This window comes from Hydra vulgaris, chromosome 06, assembly GCF_038396675.1.
Source record: "Hydra vulgaris chromosome 06, alternate assembly HydraT2T_AEP".
Classification (NCBI taxonomy): domain Eukaryota; kingdom Metazoa; phylum Cnidaria; class Hydrozoa; order Anthoathecata; family Hydridae; genus Hydra; species Hydra vulgaris.
The window spans coordinates 37,600,001-37,610,000 of NC_088925.1; the positions used below are offsets into that span (position 1 = coordinate 37,600,001).

The window sequence follows — 10,000 nt, forward strand, 5'->3', positions numbered from 1 at the left end:
TCCTTTACCATGATTTTTACGCATAATCATTCTTCTGGTTAGAGCTTGAGGAACTTCTGAAAATGTTTTTAATAGCATTTCTTCACAATTTGATGATATTTTTTGTTTTTGACTTAATATTTTTACAACTGATTTAAGAGATGTTATCTTTTTTTTCATTCTTCGAGATTTTTGCTGTTCTGCCTTTACCTTCTTTTTTAAAGACACAATTATCTTGTTTCTACGATCTGTTTTTTTTTTCTGGAGTTAAACTGCAATTATATTTTTTTTTTGGGGAGCCAACTTTAATGCAGATAGGTATAACACTAGTTTCAAAATCACTTTTTTCAGAATTTTCAAAAATTGATCTATTAACAGGAACTTTTCTCTCTTTCATTTTCTAATATTGAAAAAAAAAAAAAATTATATATATATATATATATATATATATATATATATATATATATATATATATAGTTATAAAATTTTCAAATTTGATATTAAACTAGAAGGAACCTCTAAGTTGTGTTTACTCACAGAGCTTAGCTAATAGTTCATGCAGCATCTATAAAATTAAAGCATACAATAGCGAAATGGTTATTATATGTTTTAGCTGCTTACCATACAGTTGTGTTATAAACCCTCTAGCACACTGCATAGGGTAACTAAGAACTAAAAGGTACATATTGAACAAACCTGTACAATAAATAAAAACAATTGATTATATACCTTTTTTAAGTGGTCTGGGAATTTTTTAAATCTTTTAGGAAAAGAATTTTCCCTTAACCTAACAGTTTGTCCGGTTCTGTCGATATCTTTTTCTAAAAAATGATCAGAACATATCAAACTGCTACTACTTGGACTCCATTCTTGACGATGTATTTTGATGGTTTATTCTTTTCTTTTTTCAGTGTTGGAAGGAAATCTGAATAAAGTTAGTAGGAAAAATAACGTTTGATATTTTATTAAGTTTGTTGTACTTTATGCACAACTGATTTTATTTAAATCCATTTGTTCACATTGCAAGCAAACTAACAGAGGTCAATAAACTTTAAAATATTTTTAATTTTAAAAATAATTAAGAAAGTCACCTATGAAATGTTCTAGGAAACTTTCGTTTTAAAGATGATTCATCGTCAGAAATTCCATCACTATCACTTCTTTTACTGTCACTATGTTTTCTTTTATTGCAACCAAATGCAACACACTGTGTCCCTCGCTTTTTGGAATTTTCTCCAGACATTTATAGAATGAATTTTGTAATTATTTTACTGAAAAATAGTTATCATTATTCGAAAAAAAGTAATAATAATTTTCCATACATTCTATTTATGCTAGATATAAAAAAAACATAAAGTTAAACCACCTAATTAAAGAAATAGCTTGTTCGCCTAACAATATTTTAACTAAATAATATTTCTCCGTGGGTCCTCCCAATAAGGCGCTGGCGAAAATATTTTGGCTTCAAAAATTACGCTATTTTCTAGTTAGATGCGCTATCCAGTTATAATATAGATCAGTGGTTAACCAAAAAAGATGTTAGTCGACGCGCCTAACAAGCCTAACCCTAAACCCGCCCCTGGCAGAGATCATATATGTGTAAGCAAAACACATATGTGAGCGTATTGTCGACAATACGCGCCACATTTCTAAAGAAAAGAGTAAATCCTTCAATAAAATATTTGTTAAATAAATAAATAGCTAACAAATTAACATAGCTTATGACAATTTTGATTTTATTCGTTATTAATATGACAATTTTGCCACTATGATTTTAAAATCATTTTATAATTTTTTGTTTGCAAAACAAAAATTCCTTTATTCAGACATTACAATCGAGGATACTTGAGGATTGCAATCATAAATATTTTAAGAAATTATTTTTTTAGATTTTTGCATATCATGAAAAAGAAAAAGACATCAAGATCTAAATAAATGAAAAAGACATAGACGTGATAAGGGCGCAGCTTGATTTTGAAAAGTTAAAAACTTGTATACAGAAAAACATTTCAATTACAAGAAAATGATATCTAACTAGCAATAAAATTTCTTTTTTTTTTTTTTTGAAAGCAGTTAAAATGCATGTAAAAAATAAAAAGGTTGAAAAATATGTAGAGATTTTGGAAGTAGCAAAAGTAATTATTATGAATTTTTGTAGCAAACATTTGTGGGAAGTAATTGTATTGTGGTTCATTATAACAAATGCACCATGTTGCATTATTAAATTGGTTGTTATGCTTGCTGTTTATTATGTGTAAGTGGTTTTACTTAATATCTTAATTGACAGTTGTATTATCAATTTGGTTGTTATGCACACTGTTTAATTTTTCAAAGTTGATAGTTTATTTTGATTTTAAAACTCTTGATGTTTTTTGACATTAACAATGTCAGATGTCGAGTTATTCCAAATTTTAACAACCCTGAAAGATAAAGAATATTTAGAGACACCAAGTTTACACTTTAGTTTGTGTAAATTTAAATTTGTGACCTCGAATGTAAATATAGTTGTTTATTAAAAAGAAACTTGATAAATTTTTCAAGATTTTATTCCCAACTTTTCAAAATGGACCCATTGCCAGGTGCCTGGGCTCGGACCCAGTATTCTCTCCTAGGTACCCAAAGTCATTGACTCGACATAAACTGGTTCCAGCACATCTCTAAAAGATATGAGTTTTGGCCTATCGGTTAGAAAAATATTTTATATTTACCAATTTTTTAGAATGCAATTTTGAATAATTTAGGGATTTAACTTTGATATGTATATATGTTTTTTGGAAAAGCTACAAGTCTGATTTTCAAATTAATAATGAATTTGAAAAGAGATTATAATGGTATGCAAGTAAAGTTTTGTTATAATATTCATTTCTAGACAAAAATATAGTTACAAAAGAATATGCATTAGTAGAATGAAAGCTTTTTAACTAATTATTTTTTTATTCAATTTTATTTTGAATTAAAATAATTTGAGTAATTAAAGAAGAAAATGATAATTAGACAAAAAGCATTAATCTTCATAGATATATTAAAAATTTTAAAATTAACTTAATAGGCTGCCAATACAGTATACTTTAAAATAATTTTACTAATTTTAATTATGCACAACTGATTTTTTTAAGAATTGTGATCAAAAAAGTGATCCTAGTTGTTCAAAAAAACTATAAATATGTTTCAATAGCTGGCTTTGCATTTTACGTGGATTTAAAATAAAATGCAAATTTTAATAATTTAAAAAGCAAGCATTCATATGCATAAAAAAAAAATGTATCACAATTAGAGGTACTATTACTTTTGATAATATAGACATATTTTAGAGGTTTTAAAGTTGGCTTGAATAATCATATGCACAGCAGATTTAAAAAATCTTTATATATGTAAAGATTTAAAAAATAACATGTAAAGATTTAATAAAATTATGTTGATCAAGTCCATGCATACAGACACTTTAAGGAAGAAGTTGAAATTAAAGGAAAATGTTTGTTTTATGCTAATTTAAAAAATTAATTAATAATGCAAGTATGCAAAAATAATTTTTTTTTATTTTTTCAAATCAAACTCTATATTATATTAGTTATTAAAAAAAAAAAATCCATACATATATGCATATAGTTCTAAATTTATACAAAGTTATAAAATCTGTTTTTGAAAAAAGTAAGAATTTTCATCTAATAATTATAAAATGCTAATAAAGCCACTACTTGTTTTATACCATCAAACATAATTATTTTCAATAAAGTTATGTAACAAATATTTTTGATCTTACATTTTTACATATACAACTAAGATTCTTGTTAACATATATGTTTGTCTGGCTAAGGGTTAGGACTGAAGAAAGTGTCTGGCTAATAAGGAAACATATTCTAATAGTTACCCTAGTAACTTTTATAAAATTCCACTTTTATACTACAATAATAAAGTTACATTTTTTTAAATTTTAAGGTTTGGCCAAAATATTATGTATAGGTTTCTATATATAATATTATATAACAGCTTTCTTGCAATAGGTGAGATGACTTCTGATATTACTTCAAAAAAAAATGTAAGAAAATTGTGCTTTATAATTTTATAAATTTTAATTGCTATTTTAAACACCTTTGGTACATGCCAAAGCCATGATCCTAAATTAAATAGTTAAATAGTAAAAAGTAAATAGTTGATCATCGCTCATACTTGTATTAAAAGTATGCACTGTAAAATTTTAAGCTTTTATTAAGTAATGTATGTCTGGTGGACACAGACTCTTAGACTATAATATTAGTTTTCTATTCAGCATTAGATTATTATTCTAAGCATATATAGGTGTAATAAAATATTGGGTTATAAGGGTTTTTAGGTATAATCTACTTTTTCAGTTGCGCCTTTTTAGCAAAATTATCTCCCTATATTTATCCATATTAAAATCTGTGCTTTTACATCTAAATTAGTTTAATGGGTCAGGCGTAAGACCAGATTTACCAAATTTGAGTATTTCAAATTTTTGGGGTTTTAGAATTCAACTAACTTTCTCTTTATTAATGGTTTTAAGGGTAAATTTTTATAAAGCTTATTTTATAAACTTGATTTTTAAAAATGGCTATTTGACTTACATTTGATTAAGCTGTGATAAATCATCGTTTATGTTGTTATGTTATGATGTTATCATATTACTTAATAACATTATTTTATAAATATGTTATGCTGTTATGCTACAATAGGAAGGTTTGAAGTTGCAAAATGAATAAATATAAAATAATCAATAGATCAAAAAAAAGATTAGTGCATAGAAACATTTTATTATAATTCTTTATAAAATCAAATTAGTATTTCAAAATCCAATATGTTTAAAAACATGCAAGATGAGAAAGTTGTAAAGTTTCCAAGAAATTGTTATTTTTGTTTTTTATATATTTATGTGTTACCACTCATATATATATATATATATATATATATATATATATATATATATATATATATATATATATATATATATATATATATATATATATATATATATATTTGTGTTTATGTATGTATATACATTTTTTGTTAAAAGGAAGTATATATATTTATATATTTATTAAATAGATGCATGCATCAGCTAGACAAGATAAGTTACAAATAAGAGAGTCTACAAAAAAGCAAGATGCTCCTAATACTATTGGAGAATAGTGTATTAAAGTTAAAGAGACAAGTCTTGCATTTAAAAAAATGGAAGAAAAAAATGAGTTTGTTTACAAACATATAACAGATCTTTTTCTGAGTCTTCGCTTGAATCTCAAATGTGAGTTTTTATTATTATTATTTTTTTATTGTAATGTATCACAAAAAAATCTGTTACAAATCAGTTATGAATAAATTTAATGAACAAAAAGAAAAGTATTTATCCTATGTTACTGCTGTTGTGGTTACTGATAATTTGGTTACTAGTGGTGGTTTTATAGTGGTTAGTGAAAGTCAATTATTGGTTTAGCTTTAAAAAAATATGTGCAAAAAAAATATTTTGATTAAGAGAGGATCTGCTGTATAGAAAGGCTTGAACTAATATATTATACTAATATATTAAACTAATATTTTATATAAATGAATCCAGCCTAATATATATTAAATAATTTTATTTTACTTTTAGCTATTCTTTAAAGGAACAGTTAAGTATTGCACATAGCAACCAAAACAGTTAAGTATTGCACATAGCAACCAAAACAGTTAAGTATTGCACATAGCAACCAAAACAGTTAAGTATTGCACATAGCAACCAAAAAAAAAAGTAGAAGAAGAGAATGAAGATATAATTAAACAGCTTCTTGAATTAGTCATAAAAAAAGATAAACTGCAAGCTGATTAGCGCCAGGTTATTTGGAATGTTTTTGTTAATTTTTTTTCTTTTTATGACATATCTGCATTTTAATCATTAGTTAAATTTATTTATATATCTAGTAACTGGTTTCTAACAATAAAATTTGTTTAGATATCTAGTAACTGATTTCTCAAAATGAAATTTGTTTAGATATCTAGTAAATGATTTCCCAAAATAAAGTTTGTTTAGATATCTAATAACTGATTTCTTGTTGTTTAGATATCTAGTAACTGATTTCTTGTTGTTAAGATATCTATTAACTGATTTCTTGTTATTTAGATATCTAGTAACTGATTTCTCAAAATAAAAAGAGTTTTGTTACTCGTGAAAAAAATAAAGTTAAAAAAATGGTTCAAGACATTACTTTAGCAACAGAAAATTTATTTAAGTAATATGGTTCCAACAATTTTACTAACCAGTTCTTCAATTGTTTTTTTTAAGATCTGGCAGCAAAGTGATTAAGCAGTAAATTTAATAACTTTTGATTCATAATTATGAATTATTATAATCATAATTATGTTGCTGATTTCATTAAAGTTACTAAGTTTTGTAGCTAAGTTCGTTATAGAAATTAGAAAAGTTATTTAAATAGTGTTTGTATTTAAATAGTACTGAAACATATATTTATATATATTTAGTAAAAAATTTAGTAAAATTACATATATTTAGTAATATAAATATTTTCTTCTCTAAAATAATTTTCTTTTTTTTCTTTTCTCACAAATTTAATTTATAATAAATTTATAAATAAATAACAAATTATTGACAATTAGTAGATAGAATATTAGTACTGGTCAAGTGTTGTTTTAAAAGTACATTAATATTTTGTTTAGGATCTCTTCTAATATATATATTTTTCCCTCTTTATCTCTTGTTGTTTTCTTTAAATGTTAGTTCATTAACTTTTGAATACTTTTAAATAGTTTTTAAGAAAAGGTTGCAATATATTTATAATGCAAATGTGAGCCTAGAGTTAAATGTGTTTTTTTTAATGCTTTTAATATTCATAAATGTATTTATTTACTTTAATAATAAAAAATTAGAAATGCAAACAAGAAGCAAGCCACAAGAAAGAACTTTCTGTACTACCTGATCAGTTAAACACTTGAAAGAGAACAAATATTGCAAGATGTTATACACCAAAACAAAAATAAACTTGTTGAAAAAAATGAGATAAATGCTCTTTGTAAACAAGTGAGAAAATAAAATACATAAGTGCATTATGAGTGACATATTCAGCACATTCCTTACTATAGCCAACATGCTGATTAAAAGATTTTTATGGTTACAGCTATGTTTTATTTATTTATATATATATATTGGTATTTATATACTTATATTGATATATTATTCAGAGGCGTGGTGGCCCCAGAGGCTAAGCAGGATTCCCGCATGGGCTTTTCACTTTTTCATCTAAATATGGGCCTTTTGGCAAATTTTAATTTTTTCTACATTTTAAAGAAATTCCACAATCATTTAAAATATTTATGTTAGCGCAAATTAAATTTTTATTAATCACTTGATTTAAAGTCTTCAACTTTGAGCGCAATTATAGTAGTATTTTGCATAATAATAATATTGCTCTGAAAACAAAGTAGATGTTTTAAGGCGTATTATGATATTTTTTTCATGAGAAAAATAATGAACCCATAAACGGTTTTTAACGATCATAGTGTTGACAAAATAAATTTAAGAAAGTCTGCAGACCCAACAATAATAATAGCTATTATTATTGTTGAACTTAATTTAACTTAATTTAACCACAAAATATTTTTCTTAAATAAATTAAAACGCAATACAATTACTATATAGTAATTGTATTGCATTTTAATTCATTTTAATTCGTAATATCTTGTCCTCAGACAGATTAAAAAAAGGATGATGAAATGCTAAATAAAACTACATTATAAAAACTTTTATGTTTAAACTATGTCAATAACGGCACCATTTTTAAAGCGGCATTTTAGCTGTTGTGAGTTTATGCAAAAATGTTAAAACACTGAATTAAACAAAAGTATAAACTAAAAAGAATTTTCTCATAAAATAAAAAGAATTTCTTATTTTTCAAGATTTTTCATATTTATTTTAGAAAAAAAATTATATAAATTTTAAAAAAATTTATATTATTATACAATAAAATATATATCATTATATAGTAATAGAAAAATTAAAATCTTTGATTTTTAATTTGGTGTTAGGCGATATTCTTTAAAGAATAAAATAGTAATCGTATTTGCTTGCGTTAAAGTTGTGTTTTAAGAAAATCAAATCAAAAACGCTGCATCGTGTTGTTACCATTTTTTATTTTGAAGTATTACAAACAATATTATTAATTACAAATAGTATTATCTCAGCTTATTGGTTTGTATTAATGATTTATTAGAATAAGGTCAGTTAATAAAAATCCCGCTTGGGCTTTTTAGAGCCACCACGCCCCTGATATTATTTAATTAATATAATTTAACCTACTTACGAAAAAAATGAATTCATAAATTTGCAGACTGACGGAAACTTTTTACATTTTCTCCCGAAAATCTGTTAGTATTATAAACAAAAATATCTATCTAGTTTACGATATTAAAGTTGGTTGTGAGGTCAGTTAAAAATGGAAATTCTTTTCATAAGACACAGCTTTATGGAATCAGTAATTTTCTGATGGACAAGTTAAGATATGAACTTAATAGATCCACTAAGTGATCTATTAAGAGAAATGAAATCAATAGATCTACTAAGTAATCTATTAAGAGATATAAAATTGATAGATCTACAAAGAATCAAAAGCAATTAGGAAGACCATGCAGTCTTTCTGATTGTTTTTGATTTTTTGTAGGTAAAGTAAGTTAATATCTTTCTCAATTTATGATCATATCTTGTAACACATAGATACAAGATATGATCTTAAACCATTTAATCTTGTCATGATAAGAAACCACCACTTTCTGATTGCTTGGAGTAGGCATTTGAGCTTGAAAAGGATCTCACTTCTGCTACAGCATGGGGCTCACAGTAGCTGGTGAACTTTAATACAGATAAAACTCAGTTTTTTACAGCCAATCGTTATTGCAATAATTTAGATCTTTCTATATTTATGAACGGTAATGTACTCAATGAGTCATCTACTCTTCATTTTCTAGGATTAACTCCTACTTCCAATCTTTCTTGGAAACATATCAAATCAGTTGCAAAATTAGCATCTGCTAAGGTTGCATCTCTTTATCGAGCTCGGCACTTTCTTACTTCGGATTCTATTCTCAATCTCTATAAATCTCAAATCCGGCCTTGTATGGAATACTGTTGCCATATCTGGGGCAGATCTTCTAATGATGCCCTTTCTTTTTTAGACAAGGTGAAAAAACGCATTGTAAACATAGTTGGACTTGCTCTTGCAGCTAACCTCCAACCATTATCAAATCGTGGTAATGTTGCTTCTCTTTCTCTTTTCTACAAATACTATAATGGGCACTGCTCTAAAGAGCTAGTGTCTCTAGTGCCATCTAATAAAATTCATTCTCGTGTTACTCGTCATTCAATTAAGTGTCATCCTTTTTCTGTGACTGTTCTTAAGTGCTCCAAAAACACTTATTCGTCTAGTTTTTTGCCTAGAACATCAGTTCTTTGGAATTCGCTTCCTTCATCTTGCTTTCCTGATTTATATAATTTGCAATCCTTTAAGTTGTCTGTCAATCATTTTCTTGCTCTACAATCTTCATCTTTTCTCTTCCAGTAACTTCCAACTTTAATCAGTGGTTGCTTGCAGCCTTGTTGGAAGCAAAGATGTTTTAAAAAAAAAAAAATAATAATAACAACTGCCTACCATAAAATATGTAGGAGGTAATGTAAAGTTTTAGGGAAATTTTAGTTGGTATTGGTCTGCTCCAAGTCTGTGTTGGTGCACTCCAAAATATACTGGAGTTATGGATCAAAGATATACAAAAATGTAATAGCTCTATGTCATCTTTTACTAAGGATAAAAGGCTTCATGAATGGATATGCCAGTAATACAAGGATCCCAAACACCCAGCTGAATTGGTTAAAAATTCTTCGAGAAGATTAAAGTTCATTTTTTGAAATCCCAATCACTTGATTTAAATCCTATTAAACATTTATTGAATCATGCGGATAGTCAAATTTTAGGCTTCAAGTATACAAATCATGCTGGTTTATTCAATACAATTGAAGAAATAAAAGACT

At 25.8% G+C, this 10,000-nt stretch overlaps 1 long non-coding RNA gene across 1 annotated transcript in view; it reads left to right on the forward strand.

The window, feature by feature from the left end:
* Positions 1-5,040: 5,040 nt before the first annotated feature.
* The window catches only part of LOC136081820 (uncharacterized), a 10,666-nt gene continuing 5,706 nt past the window's right edge, over positions 5,041-10,000 (forward strand). The window contains exons 1-2 of the long non-coding RNA XR_010639159.1: positions 5,041-5,236; positions 5,582-5,803. This is a non-coding gene — a long non-coding RNA (uncharacterized LOC136081820). The remainder of the gene's footprint in view (positions 5,237-5,581; positions 5,804-10,000) is intronic.